Source organism: Canis aureus, chromosome 33 (genome assembly GCF_053574225.1).
Source record: "Canis aureus isolate CA01 chromosome 33, VMU_Caureus_v.1.0, whole genome shotgun sequence".
NCBI classification, from domain to species: Eukaryota; Metazoa; Chordata; class Mammalia; order Carnivora; family Canidae; genus Canis; species Canis aureus.
This window is the reverse complement of record NC_135643.1, coordinates 30,190,923-30,208,064: the sequence shown is the minus strand read 5'-3', so window position 1 is coordinate 30,208,064 and position 17,142 is coordinate 30,190,923. Positions and strand designations below refer to the sequence as shown.

Sequence of the window (17,142 nt, the reverse complement as noted above, 5' to 3'; positions counted from 1 at the left end):
GTCTTTACCAGAAGATTTTTCTAAACTTACAGGATAAGCATGATAAACACTTCAGCTTCCCACACATATTCAGATAAGTAAGCCCTTAGAGAGAGGCTCACCAAACCTTTCTGCTTTGTTGTCCCATATGGTAGGCACTAGCCACACGTGACCATCAACATTAAAATTAACACTAATAATTCAGTTTCTCAGTCACTTTCACCACATTTCAAGTGTTCCATACATAGATCCAGGTGCCTGTTGGCTACTGTATAAGCACAGAAACAGAACATTTCATCATCACAGAAAGTTCTACAGACAGTCCTGCTGGGCTTAGAACATCTAAAATGATTACTTTACGGGGAGCCTGGGTGGCTCAGTTGGTTAAACATCTGCCTTCAGCTCAGGTCATGGTCTCAGGGTCCCAGGATCCAGTCCCTCATTGGGATTCCTGCTCCACAGGGAGCCTGCTTCTCCTTCCTGCCTCTGCCACTGCACCCCTCCCACCTATTTCTTATGAATAAATAAAAATAAAATCTTAGAAGAAAAAAATAAAATGGCTACTTTACTATGGGACATATTTTAGAGTTTGTGTTGGTGTTTGGTTTACAGTTGTACTGGGGCTTAAAGACTAGATGACATCACGGTGTGCTATGTAGATAAAGACACATTGGTAGTTGAAAGAAAGGGCACTGGAAAATTGGTTCATAGGCATTTGGCACTCAAAAGAACCTGTACCAGAGGTCACAAACCCCAGTCACAACATCCAGTTTTTTTCTTTTTAAGTAGGCTCCACGTCAGCATGGAACCAAACACAGGGCTTGAACTCACAACCCTGAAAATCAAGACCTGAGCTGAAATCAAGAGTTGCAATATGTACTGACTGAGCCATCAGGTATCCGAACATCCAGTGATTTTAACGTATCACCTTGCAAAGGGTTTATTAATAATAAATTTGCCAGTAATTATGAAATGAAGAATTCTTTCTCTGGTTGCTTTTAAAGATTTTTAAGTAATCTCCACATGGGGCTCAAGTCCACAACCTCAAGGATCAAGAGTTGCATGCTCCACTGAGCCAGCCAGGTGTCCCAAGAATTCTTTTCTAAGTTATATTTTTCAAGTTTTCATTTATACAAGGGTACACTTAAATCAAATTGTTAAAAATGTGCTCACTGCTATGAAAAATGAAACAATGTTTCACTACCCTCAAAATCAAAACAAGGTTATCAGTAAGTTAAACATTCAGATACATATTTCTAGTATTAAACACAACACAGTCTATTAGTTACAACAAAATATCATGTTACGTTAATTTATGGCTGTTCATTTGAATTTTATTTCTAAAAATAACTCACTACTAACACAAAAAGAAAGAAAACCCTATTTCTTAAAATAGATGTAGCTCTCACTGAATAAAGTAGGTAGAAGTTCTCCAAGTCTGGATAATGGATGGTACAATATTGTTATTCTTTTCCTACTACTTTTAGTTAAACTATAAGAAACTGAGAAAAAAAAATGTATCTTCTTGAAAACACATCAGAATTCTCTATCAAAATACTTCTTTAAAAATATTTAATGAGGGATGCCTGGGTGGCTCAGCAGTTCAGTCTGCCTTTGCTCAGGGCATGGTCCTGGGTCCTGGGATGGAGTCCCACATCAGGCTCCCCGCAGGGAGCCTGCTTCTCCCTCTGCCTATGTCTCTGCGCCTCTCTCTCTCTCTCTGAAACAAATAAAATCTTTAAAAATATAAAATAAAAATATTTAATGATATAAATGATTCTCTATGTATAAAAGTCAAGTATAAAAAAGCCAGGTGTAAAAGTTAAAGCCCTCCCCTTTATTTTTCCCCCCTTTCCCCCCTTTATTTCTGCACCATTTCACAACTTCTCCCAGAGATAATTGCTGTAATGAGAAAAACTCTTAAAAAAAAAAAAAAAAGACTATGTATTTCATGGGGGCGGGGGGAGAGAAAAAGAGCACAAGCAGGGGAACAGCAGAGGGAAAGGGAGAAGCAGGTTCCCTCAGAGCAGGGCTGTGGGGCTCCGTTCCAGAACCCTGAGATCATAACCTGAGCAGAAGGCAGACACTTAACCTCCTGAGCCACCCAAGCACCCTAAAGACTCTCTCAACTAAACTTTAGTCCGGCTCCTCTGGTGTATCCTCCAAGAGTCCCTTTTAACAAAAAACCTGTCAGTTTAGCCAGAATCCTCCACCCTCAGTATCCAATCAAATTCCTCATTCTCCACATATAGGTATTATCTGATCATCCTGGTCTACTTTCAGGAAGAGTCTTCATCAGTCAGTTTAGCAAAGAATTACTCTCCCCTCTCAGTAATTCTCCATCCATCACTCCCACCCACCCTGCCCTTCAGATATAAATCACCATTTTCCTTGTTGCATTCGGAGCTGAGCCCAACCTCTCTCAACTGCAAAACCCCACTGTCCTTGTCCCCCTAATAAAGTCTGCCTTACCATTCTTCAACGAGTGCCATGAATAATTTTTTAACAGCAGTTTGGTATGTAGCCTTCCAAGCCTTTTTCCCTATAGTTCCACTTTTACATCCTAGCTAAATTCTATGCTAGAGTCCAACATAAAGTTAGATAGCTTATGAGTCAGGTTCCTAGATACCAACGGTAATTCCCGATCAGAAAGTATCACTTAATGTGCTGATGAAGCTTCTCATCTACTACCAGGGAAATCATGTTAGAGGCAACCACTTGACAACCAGGAGATGCTGAAAGGTAGAAGAGCCAGCAAAACATACCAGAGCTTTCTCAAGTATTTGCATGCTTCCCAAGAATCACCTGATTATTACACTAGCATCTGTTAAGTAGACAGGGCTCCCTAAAAAGTTTCCTGGACCCCACGCAGAGATTTTTGATCTAGTAGGTCTGAAAGTAGGGGTGTAAGGATTTGCATTTTTAATAAGCCCCAGGGTTATACTAAAGTTACAGGTGTGAGGATCACACTCTGAGTACCTGGGCTCCAGAGGATCCTCCATGGCTTCCAGGGCACCGTGGAAATTTTGCACAGAATCATTTTGAATTCCAAATTTTAGCACTGGGTCAAAGGTCACTACCTTCAAATGGTATGATACTCAGGATCACATCTAAAGAAGACTCAAGGGGATCCTTGGGTGGCTCAGCGGTTTGGCGCCTGCCTTTGGCTCAGGGCGCGATCCTGGGTTCCCGGGATCAAGTTCCTCATCGGGCTCCCAACATGGAGCCTGTTTCTCCCTCCGCCTGTGTCTCTGCCTCTCTATCATGAATAAATAAATAAAAATCTTTATTAAAAAAAAAAGACTCAGACTTCTCATTTATCACACATTTTTCATAAATATAATTCTAATCAATCATAATACAACCCTAAAAACTTCTTAGGCTTCAACAGCTTATATAAAATAGAAAGAACAGTGGGCCTGGAAGCCAAAAATACTGGGATTCTAAACTTAATTCAGCCGCTTAACAGTTGGGAGATCACAGGTAAGTCACAGGGCCAACTCCGTGCTTCAGTTTTCTCAACGGTTAGGTGGGAATAACATCTATCTTGCAGAGCTGATATAGAAATTAAACAAAGCAAAGTACTACGCAAGCACAAGACAGAGTTCATGAGCCCACAAAGTGCAGCATGGACCAACTCGCCTCCACAGTTTTATCACTCACTAGAAACTTAGGACCCAGACAAACAAGCCAGGAGTCACTGACTTTTCATGAAAGTACCTTCTGTATTTACTTCTGCCTAACAAATCCTGTCACTCTCTCCAGGTGCAGCTAAAAAACATTTCCTCTTTAAGTCTTCCTGCAAGGTCAGGGTGGTCTAGTGGAGAGAACACAGGCTTTGCAATCAGATAAAGTTGGAATCCCAGCTTCAAGATATACCAGTTTCCTTGATCCTTGACAGGCAGAGTGTTCAGAAGGAAATGGGTTGTGAGAAAAAGGAGGAGATGGCTATATTAGAAGATAACAAAAGGGAAAAATATGATTAATATAGGAGAGGTCTGTTTGCACTTCAAAGTAAAAGGGAGGCAGGCGGTAGTATAAAGAAGATGTGTAACGAGCATGTGTTGGGGCCAATTGGCAAGATCAGATTGCTTCTAAAGATCTGGCATATTTTCAATTAAATATATTTATTATTGTTAATAAAATCAAGATGCACACTTAAGGGACCCTTGTGCTCCATTAAAAAACAGCATATGTATCTCCTTGTACCAAAACAAAAGAGAAACACAATGTTTTAAGCAAGGTTCAAGTAGAGAGTCAGCAAGGTTCTGGATCCTGAAGAAAAAAAATATCTCAATAGAAAAATATATATTGTCTACAGCACACTTTTTCAACTTAACACATTCTAGCCCTTTTCACTGGTTTGGGGCCATTTTACAACTATTTAAACTGTAGGTAATGGATAGGTATATACATTCTGTCCAACCTGGTAGTGATTCAATACCCCTAATCAGTTTCATATCCAATTTCAATTCATCTAAAAAATTCTTCTCTGCACATAAATTTGTACAATTTTCATTTTTCCTTTTGGCTGGATATAACATCTACCTGGATTCCTTTACATTATAATAAAATAAATTCTTTAATGTGTTCATTTTTTAATTCTAAGACAGTCACATTTTTACTTTTTTTTTCTTTTTTCTGAAAAATTCTAAGAACTGAGAGTTTGACCCTTTTAGGGGTAGGAGAGACTAAACGCATGGCAAGCCTTCCAGTCATTTGATAACTTGATCTATGATATCTCCAGTATCACTGCAACATTCCAGGGCAGGGACCGTAGGTGGAAATTTAAGAACCGATTCTGGGCTCTGGCCACAGGATCCCACTTGGAAGCAATGTAAAATTACTAGCCAGAAAGGGGTGAGTACAGAATGAAAGATAAACTCGTAGAGTCTATACTCCAAAATTCTAGTATATGAGAAATGAAATGCTAAGGAGGAACCAACAACTTTATTTTGAGTATTAATTACATTTAGAGAAAATAAAAATAAGACTCATTCAAAGCTGACTTTAACATAAATTATATTTAGGGTCTTCAAAGATAAAAGGGAGAATTAGCTTCCAAAAAGTCAACAAAAAATTATAAGAAAACCAGCAGAAACAAAAAACTATGATCAACTAATTAGGATTTCTGGAAATAGAAAAAGAAATCTATATACCGGCAAGAAAGCCAGTTATTAATGGATTGGATAAATTCTAGACTGGATAAAGTCAATAGAAAAGAAAACTAATGAATAAGACAGGCTTTCACCCAGGTATAACACAAAAAGATAAACCTTAAAGAGGAATTAATTCTCACACATTACTGGCAAGAATATAAAAACGGTACAATCATTCTGGAAAACTTCTGGCAGTATCTTATAAAGTTAAACACACACTTCCCATGTGACCCAATGATTCCATTCCTAGCTGTTTACCCTAGAAAAATGAAAACTTACCTTCATACAACCTGTACAAACGCTATTTCCTTTCTACCCACTAGTGTGCACACTCCCTGGGAGCACAGAGGGAGTTGGTCTGGTTTACTGCTGAAAGCACCTGACACACAATATAGGGGCTCAACAAACACTTTTTAAATAAATGTAGGAATATCCTCAAGATGCTAAGGGAAAATACCAACCTATAATACTATCACAGGAAATTCTGAGGGTTGAAGGAAATGAAGAGTTTTCAAAGATATACAGAGATCAGCTTCCTTTCCATACATCTTGGTTAATGAACTTCTTCAGGAGGAAGGGAATTAAACCCAGATGGAAGCGATGGAAGCAGAATGCAAGAGAACACCCTTATGGGCCAAACTGTATCATATCCTCCCTCTAATCCACAGATTCACATTGAAGTCCTAACATCCAGAACCTCAGAATGTGAATGTATTTTGAGGAGGTAAGTGTGGGCCCTAATCCACTATGACTGGTGCCCTTTTAAGAATAGGAGATTTGGGCACAGGCAATGTGCACAAACAGAATAAAGACCACATGAGGACACAAGGAGAAGAGAGGAACATTTATAAGCCAAGCGGAGAGGCCTCAGGAGAAACCAAACTTGCCAACCTCAGACTTCTGACTTCCAGAACTGTAGGAAAACACAGCTGTTGTTTAAGCCACCCAACCTGAGGTATTTTGTTATGGAAGCCCCAGGAAACAGATACAAATATCAAAGCTACAAAATATGGTGGTAAATAAATTAGTTAAGAAAGTTTAAATGATTTTTTTATGTTAAAATGAGCAGAAAATCCTAAACAAGGTTTGTTATGTTACTTTGGATTCTTAGGACATGTGAAGATCCTTGTCATGTTCAGGAAGAGGGCAAAGACAATGAAAAACTTAAGACTTTGTTAGAAAAGTTGTAATTACATGTGTACATTAAACACCTAAAGGAAACCACTCAATCTACAGTTTCTGAGGCAGAAAAAAATGGAACAAAATTCTTCAAGGAAAGTGGAAAAAAGCAAAAAATCCTTTAAAAACCAGAAAACTCAAAAAAGAAAAAAAAGATGAAATGTAAAAAAAGTCATTGCACCAACTTGAGAAATATAGAAAACAAGCATCTACATTCCCAACCCTTGACTTCTTTCATGCCAGCCTTTCTTCATATATATATGTATGTATATATATATATATATATATATATATATATATATATATATATATAGTATTCCTATAATCATAGTCCATGAAGAGCTGATCATTAAGGTTTTATAAGCATTTACCTACCTCAAAAGTTCTCATTAACAAAATAACTTTAAATGCCCCATAACCACTTATCCTACAGATGTACAAGAATTTACTATTTACCTATTGTTGGACACTTCCAACACTACTTATACACTATTCTATGTATTTTTTCCTCACTGGAAAGGAATGCATGCTCATTTTAGAAAATCTACACATCACAGGCTCACAAAAAGAAAAGCCACCAATAAAGCCATAATCTAGAATTACCACAGTTAACACATATATAATATATATCTTCTAGTTTATTTTCTATGCATCATATTCAAATTTTTACCATTATCAGCTAATCTGATTCTGAACATTTTTGCACATAGATTTTTCTTTTCATTTTTTTTTCTTCAGAGAAGACTGCAGGATGTTTAGATCATAACACAGTAACAGTTTTGGGACCCTGATAATGTATTATAAAATGTCTTGTAAATATTTTGTTTCATATTGCTTTACTCAGTACAACTCCAGATTAACACTTGTCTGAACCCAAACAAGCAAATCTTCCTAAGGTTCAGAATCAGACAAAAACAGACACATGTGGGCATCCCTGGAACAACCAGCCTCCTGCTGGTGGAGGCTCACCAGAGGTCCTCACTGGGACAGTCCACTGGTACCTCTGCCTTAATACCTCCTCAACTGAGCTTCCTCATTCCTCCATAGACCTGATCCTCTCCTTTATTCCTTATTTTGGTGAATTCACACCACTAATGACCAGTCGTAAGAACTAAAGCCCTGAGAGCTATCAACAACTAATATTCCATAAAATCAACTGGTAGACCAGTAATTACAACTGAGCTACCACTAAGGCGTGCAGATTCTAATTCACACGGAGCCCCCAAATCCATCCTCTCCCTCTATCTGCACCCCTGCCGCCCTTGTTCAGGTCCGAGTCATCTTGCCTAGATCACTGCAACAGCTTTTCCCACCAATTCATTCCACAGTAAGATCTATTCCAATCTTCTGAAATCAGATAAAGTCAAACTAGTTCTAGATTTAAAAACCTCTCTCTGCTCTCTACTACAGAGAGAAATATTTTCAAAGAAAACTTTCCATAAGCTGATTCTTGTTCGGTTCTCTGGTCTCACCTTACCATCACTAGCACCATCCACCCCCCAACCCTTGATTTCAGACATGGGAAACATTGCAGTTTCTGGACTAGCACACACTGTTGCTTGCTTCCTTGCCTTTGCATCTTCTCCCATCCCATTCAGGTACACTGGAAAGCCCTGTCCGTGTACCTACCTTGTGTAGCCAACACATATTTTTCTCTCTCTCATCTTCCTGCCATAAAACTATAGAACTCTATTCTTACTATCACTTCCTTGTCTTCTATTACAATCAAGTGACCTTCCTCTTGAAAGGCCAGCCCTCCTCAACTGCTCTCCATCTTCTATATCTCAGGCTTTCTCAAAATCTTAACTCCATCTCTTATCACTATGTCTCAAACTACAGATTCAGTACACAGATACGCTCTTCTATCTCTCATATTTAAAAAGTTCCAAACCCTCCACTAATAACATATCCCTCCACCTACTGCCCCGTTCATATGCTCTCCTTAGCCAAACCTTTCAGTTTATCTACACTGGCTCATCCTTAACTCCCATTTACTCTTTAACATATTATCTATCAGGCTTCTATCTCTAGCCCCTCAACTCTCTAGCCAGACCTCTCCCAAGGTCCTGTCTAGGACACCAAATGCCGGTCTAACATCTCCCCTTACATAATCATATACATCTGAAACTAGATTTATCCAGAAGAAAACTCTTGATTTACCCCCCCTGAAACTTCTTCCTCTGGTTCTACCTTCCTCCTGCAGTAACTGACACACCATTTCCCTAGCTGTTCAAGTCAAACCTGGGAGTAATTCTTAATGCCATCAATTTAATCAACCCATCCACTCTACTGTACAGTTTAGCCACTTCTCTCCAATTTTTCATTGTTAATGCTCTGGTCCAGGCCATCATGATCTACCGTAAGTTTCCAAACTCATTTACTTGCTTCCACTCTTGCTCTCCTCCAAGCTACCCTCCTCAAAGCAGCAAAAGTGATCTTAAAATGTAAACACAATCACTCCACTCTTCTGCTTAACATTTTTCAATGGCTTCCCTTTACACCTCAACAAAAAAAACCTTATCATGGCCAATGAGATGCTGTTTGTCTGACCAATCTCATCTCATTCGCTTTCTTCCTTGCTTGCCTCATTCTTCTTTCTTCTAGAGCTAGATGTTTTACATGCAGTATCTTAATCTTTGCAGCAACCATATGAGGTAGTACTATTACTTCACATCTTTTCTTTTCATTCAAATATATTTATCACTCCATTTATCAAGAAAATTAGCTTAGCACTGATGTAATAGGAAGCAGCTAGAGAACTGGAGTTGGTAAACAAGAGTCTGTGGGGCTAACCCAGCATGTGGCTCCCTCAGTTTTCAAAAATAAACTTTATATTTTAGATCAATTTTAAAACAGCAAATTGAACAAAATACAGAGAATTCTCATATATCCTCAACCCTCCTGCCCCCACCCCACCAGCTCCTCCAATATCAACACCCAGTACCAGAGTGGTACATTTGTTCCAATCTGTGAACCCACTTTCACATATCATTTTCACCCAAAGTCCATAGCGTACCTCAGGGATTCACTCTTGGTGGTACATTCTACAGGTTTTAATACCTGCATAATGACTTGTGCCCACCATTGCGCAAGACACAGAACAATTTCACTGCCCTAAAAATTCTATGTGCTCTGCTTCCCTCTCAGTCCTGCAGCCCCTGGTAACCACTGATCCTCTACGGTCTCCACAGTTTCACCTTTCCCAGAATGTCATACAGTCAGAATCATACAGGTATGGGGCCTTTTCAGATTGGCTTCTTTCACTTAGTAGTAGTATGCATTTAAGGTGGTTCCAGGTCTTTCCATGGCTTGACAGCTTATTTCTTTTGTTGGTTTTTTATTGAAATATATTTAAAGGGCAGCCCCGGTGGCTCAGCGGTTTAGCGCTGCTTTCACCTGGGGTGTGATCCTGGAGACCTGGGATCAAGTCCCACGTCGGGCTCCCTGCATGGAGCCTGCTTCTCTCTCTGTCTCTCATGAATAAATAAAATAAAATCTTTAAAAAATATATATTTAATATACAGCACTGTATAAATTTCAGGTGTATAACATTGATTTGATATATTTATGATTGCCATATCAATATTTAGCACTCCATAATTATCATTTCTTTTTGCAGGTGGGAATAATTAAGATCTAGTCTCTCATCAAGTTTGACAATTATAATACTGTTGTCTACATTGCTCATTTCATTTTAGTGCTAAATAATATTCCACTGTCTAGTGGAATACCACAATTTGTTCACCAACTTACCAAAGGATATCTTGGATACTTCTCAATTGTGGTGATTATAAATATAGCTGCTATAAACATCTATGTGCAGGCTGTTCCCCACATCTTAATTGTTAGAATACAGGAACATGAGGAGATTAAGTAATCTGCCTAAAGTCAGTGAATAAGTGAGCACAGTCAAGCACTTAGGAGCCCCCGTTGTTTAAAATGCCTCTCTGTACTGTCAATACTGTCACCCCATGGGAAGCAGGATATGAAACTGCACCCGGCTCAGGTTATCATATGCTGTGCCTACACCTGTAGGGAGAGTGAGCTCTGTTTCTGGACGAAGTGTAAGGAAGGGGACTTTGGAAGACAGAAACAGTAGTTGTTAAAATCAACTCTACGCTATTAAAATCCATGTTAAAAACAAAAAGTGGTCTGAACAGCCAAGAGGTCTGAATAAGAGGAAGTATTAGGTACTTCTATTACAAATATCTCTTAAGAAACTACATTCATACAGTGATGCTAAAACCAATTCATTAATTGTAAATGATGTATTCTTAAGCCAATATACTTTAATATTTTAACATGCCAACATGTTTGGTAACAGACAAGCAAATTAGCCTAGTACCATCTATCTGTATAGTTTGTAGTCCTTCATTACTTGCTTTCAAAAGCATTTCTTTGGGGTATCTGGGTAGATCAGTGGTTAAGTGTGTGCCTTTGGCTCAGGTCATGATCCTGGGGTCCTGGGATCAAGTCTTACATCAGGCTCCCTGTAGGAAGCCTGCTTCTCCCTCTGCCTGTGTTCCTGCCTCTGTGTGTCTCTCGTAAATAAATAAAATCCTTGGGAAAAAAAAAAGCATTTCCTTGTTAGGTAAAGAGAAGAAAGGAAGAGAATGAAGAAAGGACAAATGAAAATACACATAAATACATATACGCACAAATATACAAACATCCACTCAATGTGCACATGCGTACACCCACATGAATTTTAGGGATCCTGCGGAGATAAGTCCAGACAATGCAGGAATGACTGGCTTAAATGCAAGAGCTCAGAAAGGATATAAACATGGTCTTGCTGAGATACTACACTTAACACATGGAAGTTAATGCTGGTTACTAGTCAAATGCTGTATGCATTACTTCTGTTTCTGTTCTGTTTCAATCATGTTATGAACTATTCTCCTTGGACTACTAGCTAGGTCAAAAAATAAAAATTTAACACTGATGGTTCATGTAGTACCTAAAAGAAACCGAGGTGTTAGTTAAGATAACTGCCTAGTGTGTGCCACAAAATGCAATTTTTGTTAGGTAGGTTTAAAACGTAATTTAGAGATAAGTCAGAAGAGTTCATAAAAAATGAGCTACTCTGTATTAGTATGATCTGGCAGGAGAGAGGGGTAGATAACAAGCAAAAAGAAATCATGAAAGCTCAAGCGCTCAGTGTGAGGTTCTACAAAAAACCATGATGAAACACTAATGAAACCAAGGACAGGATCTCTGGGTGGCGCAGCGGTTTAGCGCCTGCCTTTGGCCCAGGGCGCGATCCTGGAGACCCGGGATCGAATCCCACGTTGGGCTCCCGGTGCATGGAGCCTGCTTCTCCCTCTGCCTGTGTCTCTGCCTCTCTCTGTGACTATCATAAATAAATAAAAATTTTAAAAAAAAGAGTCTGTTTCTAAAACAAAAACAAAAACCAAGGACAAGCTTCAAAGCAAAACAATGATCTAACCAATGAGTTTTACTTGCTTGCTTGACACATCTCACACAAGAACTCTACATTAGGTGGTATATAAAACAGGTTTTAAAACATTAAGTTTTGGGGCACCTGGCAGGCTCAGTCGGTAGAGCATGTGACTTCTGATCTTGGGGTCATGAGTTCAAGCCCCACGTTGGGTATAGAGTCTACATTAAAAACAAAACAAAACAAAACAAAAAAACTCAACAAAATATTAAGTTTTATTAATTTTTTATTCTTTTTACTGATTTCCTTCTTCAATATTTCTTCTGCATTCTTATTCCATGTTAAATTTTGCTCAGTACAGCTTTGAGTAATGTTTCAAAGAGATCTTTTGTATGTGTAGTAAAATCCTCAATCAAGGTTGTTAATAAATTTGGCAACTTCTGTCCTTTTCACCGTTGAGTTTAATCTGCTTACATTTATTATCCCAGATAAATATCTGCCATCCTATTTTGTGTTTTGTCTTTATCCTGATTTTCCTTTGCTCCCTTTTTTCTTTTATTTTAATAATATAATTTTAAAAAATATTCCTGTATCTCTATTGGTTTGAAAGTATATGGTTTTTTTCCCTCTATCCCTCTAGTGTTTGCTTTATCACATTCTGAGCCACTCTTACTTGATTTGACGTGTAAAATTAATTTCTCTACCCTGCTGAACAATAGAGGATTTAGACTGTATCAATCACAATTAAGGAATGATTTCCACTTTATTTTTCAGGAAACCCTAAATTGACACTACAACTATTGTTTTATATAGTGACTGTTTCTTCGATTCATTTTTATGTTTTCCAACTATTTTCTCTCCATTTCTTCTTACATCTTGTTTTTATAGATATTCAAGTTTATACTTCCAGATAAGAACTTTCAATAACCTTTTAGTCTTCAGCCTTTAGCTTGTTGAAACTAATAGTTTACTGAACATAATACTCCAGGTTATTTCCCCTCAGAACTCTGAAGAGATTCTTTTCCCTTTGTTCTCTTTTAGAACATCTTCTGGGGTGCCTGGGTGGCTCAACTGGTTAAGTATCTGCCTTGGGCTCAGGTCATGATCCCAGGGTCCTGGAATCGGGGCTCCCTCTTCAGCAGGGGCAGGGCGGGGGGGGGGTCTGCTTCTCCCTCTGCCCCACCTGCCCCTCATTCATTCTCTTTCTCAAAATAAATAAATGAAACCAAAAAAAAAAAAATTTAAGTTTAAGATTTTCTGTGAGATTTTCTTTGGTCTTTCTAAATTCTAGGTTCTGCAGCTTCACCACAGTGCATCAGGTGCAGATATAATTTTATTTTTCCTGCTTAGGACTCGAATACTTCTTTAATCTAAGATTCCTTCTGAAAAGGGCACTCGTGGAGGGGGAGAGGAGTGGCTCAAAGATGGACTTCAAATATGGCTGGGGGGTATCCCTGCCAAGGGGCAGCCAGCATGGGGGTAAAAGCAGCCTAAGCACAATGGAAGGGGGATGAGTGTGGGATGACAGGAGCCAAATGGAATGCAGAAGGCATGTGCATGGAGGCAGGCCCAGAACACAGTGTTAGAACCCAAATCAGGAGAGGACAGCATCTACGTAGGGGAAGGAGTAGTGGCAAGGATGAGAGACTGTCACATACAAGAAAACTGATTACATAAACAAATATATCAAGATTAATGGAAACCAGATTTATCCTGTCAAAAAAGGAGCTACAATATATAAAGGAGAAAACTAGAATAAATGCTGTAGCAGGGAACCCTGGGTGGCGCAGTGGTTTAGCGCCTGCCTTTGGCCCAGGGCGCAATCCTGGAGACCCGGGATCGAATCCCACGTCAGGCTCCCGGTGCATGGAGCCTGCTTCTCCCTCTGCCTATGTCTCTGCCTCTCTCTCTCTCTCTCTCTCTCTCTCTCTCTCTCTGTGTGACTATCATAAATAAATAAAAAAATTTTTTAAAAATGCTATAGCATTGTAAAAAAAAAAATTGGAAGCACTGGCAGGGGTTCATGTTCATGGTTTTTAACATGTAAAATTATAAATAAAACCAACAAGATAAATATAAAACATTAAAAAAGACTCAAATGTTTAATGTATATGTGTTTATATTTTTTATACTTATATGGGTGTATTCTCTCTTTCTGTGAGGGGCTGTGAGCAGTAACACTCCCAATAATGAGCATACCTAGCATCTAGATCTTGGCTTCTAAATACCATTCTCATCCAAAAGGAACCAGGGTTCCTTGGAGAAATGGCTAATTCCAGGGTTGGGTAACAGGAAAGACAAAATGAGCCCAAAGCATCTTGCTGTTCTAAAAAGCAAGGAGATTCTTTTTTTTTTTAATTTTTATTTACTTATGATAGTCACAGAGAGAGAGAGAGAGAGGCAGAGACACAGGCAGAGGGAGAAGCAGGCTCCATGCACTGGGAGCCCGATGTGGGATTCGATCCCGGGTCTCCAGGATCGCGCCCTGGGCCAAAGGCAGGCGCCAAACCGCTGCACCACCCAGGGATCCCAAAGCAAGGAGATTCTTAATGAATAATGGGACACATATCAAAAAGATGCAGAAGTCAGCTTGAAGGGAGTTCTCAACAGTCAAACCTAGAACAATCTGAGCATTAAAATAATGATAGTAACATTATAATCCATTGAAGAAAACTGGAAACCATGTGTCCATTCTGATAAGTAAATGAAAAAAAAAATTAAAGTCTTACATGGAACAAGATACTTACACATAGTTTTAATATGCCTCCACATAAAAGCATTAATCCCAAGTGAAAAATAGAAAAAGAAAGAGGTCTTTCAGACACCACCTTAATCAAGTGATCAAAGTGAACAGTATTGGTAAATGGGGCCAAACTGAAATCATGCCAAGACAGACTACATGCAACAGGTGTGAAATCGCTAACAAAGATGCATAACCTGAATCAAATCATAAGGAAACACCAAACCCAAACTGAGACAATACAAAATAACTGCAATCTACAAGAGAGTCAAAATCATTGCAAGTCAAAGAATATTAGTTTCAGATTGAAGGAGACATGACAGATTCAATTGTGATACTGAATGTTTTGTAGTAAAGAACATTAATGGGAAAACTGGCAATATTTGAATGGGATGGTGGTAACATATCAATGTTCATTTTCTGATTTGGGTGGTCATTTTGTAGGTAAGTTAGAGAATATCTTTTTACTTGAGGGAGAAAGGTATCATGTCAACGACGACTTCTCAGATTGTTTTGTTTCTGAACTTTCTTCCTACTGCATTTAGATTGTTCCAAAATAAAACAATGCTAAAAACAATAGGTTAGACAAACACTAAAATTACCATTTACAGAGAGAAGTAACCTATTAAGTGGTAAAACATTATATAAACTCTACACTTTTTATCGCATGCCAGTAAAAAACTATGGATACTCCGGGAATTGAAAAAAAAAATTAAGATTTTATTTGAGAGAGAAAGAGAGAGAGATTGAGATAGAGCAAAGAGGGATAGGGACAAGAAGATTCCACGCTGAGCAGGGATCCAACGTGGGGTTCGATCCCAGGACCCTAAGAACATCACCTGAGCTGAAGGCAAGATGCTCAACCAACTGAGCCACCCAGGCACCCCAGAAAAAAATTTTTTAAAGAAACAAATAAGGAAAAAACAAGCACAAAAACTCACATTCCCTTAACAGGTTCTTATTTAGAAACTGTAAAAACTGGCATTTTCCTGACATGTTAGTAAGGTGTAAAAGACAAACTATCATATTTCTGCTACAACAACCCTTTTTCAGAGGGATTTAATTAAAAGACCATTCTAAAAATCGTACACAGACCCACCACACATGCAGAGCTGAAGCATTTCAAGACTGACTAACCCAAACTCAGCTCTTCTTTCAATTTACATCCCATCTGGAACCCATGTTGAAACTTCAAGCAGTTAGTAATCCTGTTAGAGGAGTCATATTTTCAGGACAGCATGAGTTTTTGTAAAATAAACTTACTTATCTAATATAATTCGAGTAATATTGCTTCTTTTGGATGTTAACAAATGATAAATTATTTTCAGCATTAAGATCTAGTAGAAGGGTGCCTGGGTGGCTCAGTCAGTTAAACATCTGCCTTCACCTCAGGTCATGATTCTGGGGTCCTAGATGGATCCCCAAATTGGGCTCCCTGCTCAGGAGGGAGCCTGCTTCTCTTTCTCCATCTCCTTGCTGCTCCCTCGCTTATACTCTTTGTCAAATAAATAAATAAATAAAATCTTTAAAAAACTTAATTTAAAAATCTAATACAGGGGTGCCTGTGTGGCTCAGTCAGTTAAGTGTCTGCCTTTGGCTCAGGTCATGATCCCAGGGTCCTGGGAATTGAACCCCAAATTGAGCTCCCTGCTCAGCAGGGAGTCTGCTTCTCCCTCTCTCTCTCCCTCTCCCAACTGTTTGTGCTCTCTCAAATAAATAAATAAAATCTTTTAAAAAGTCTGGTAGAGAGTATACCAATAACCCGATGACAAGCCATTTATTTAAAAATAACACATCAGGGGATCCCTGGGTGGCTCAGCGGTTTAGTGCCTGCCTTCAGCCCAGGGCATGATCCTGGGATCTGGGATGGAGTCTGCTTCTCCCTCTGCCTGTGTCTCTGCCACCCGCCCCCCTCGAATAAATAAATAAAAATCTAAAAATAATATTTAAAAAATAAAAACACATCAGAGGGAAAAAAATAAGACAGCAGGGAGACTGAAGTTGTATTTTCTTTTAATTCACCGTTTTCATCCCTTTCAAGTAAGAACAGTCTTGTGATCCAACCTTATATTCTAGCAATAAGAAAATGTCAAGTGTCATGAAATAGAAAGTCTGGTGTAAACAGAAGTCTAGCCCAGCAGAGAATACAAAAGCAGCAGCAGCATTACTTCAAAAAGAAAGAACTGTTTGACATAGGGTGAAAAAGAGCTACTCATGTTTAATGGGTAATGGCAGGAACTAGCATAATGTGCATAATGAATATAAACCAGAGGGTAGCAGTTTAAATTTCTTAGTTGAAAAGTCAACAGCAATGCACTGATATGGAAAAATAAATAAAAACAAAGTACCTCTAAAATATAAGCCTTTTCAGGACAACTTTAATTATTCTGCTACAAAAGCACTCCATGTGACACCAGTCCAAGTATGGGGCTTCCAGCAGTAACAGGGCGCTATGGTTTGCCCTCCCCACATCCACAAGTGAGAACTCCTTCATTACTGCTCTTTTCAAGGATTGCTCAGTTGTACTCCACAGATATCATGAGGTCATGTAACTGACTTTTTTTTTTTTTCTTATTTTTTTATTTTTTTATTATTTATTTATGATAGTCACAGAAAGAGAGAGAGAGAGGCAGAGACACAGGCAGAGGGAGAAGCAGGCTCCATGCACCGGGAGCCTGACGTGG

General features: G+C 38.8%; 1 protein-coding gene across 1 annotated transcript in view; it reads right to left on the bottom strand.

The window, feature by feature from the left end:
- The window catches only part of MCUB (mitochondrial calcium uniporter dominant negative subunit beta), a 94,902-nt gene that overhangs the window by 21,597 nt on the left and 56,163 nt on the right, over positions 1–17,142 (bottom strand). The window lies entirely within an intron of this gene.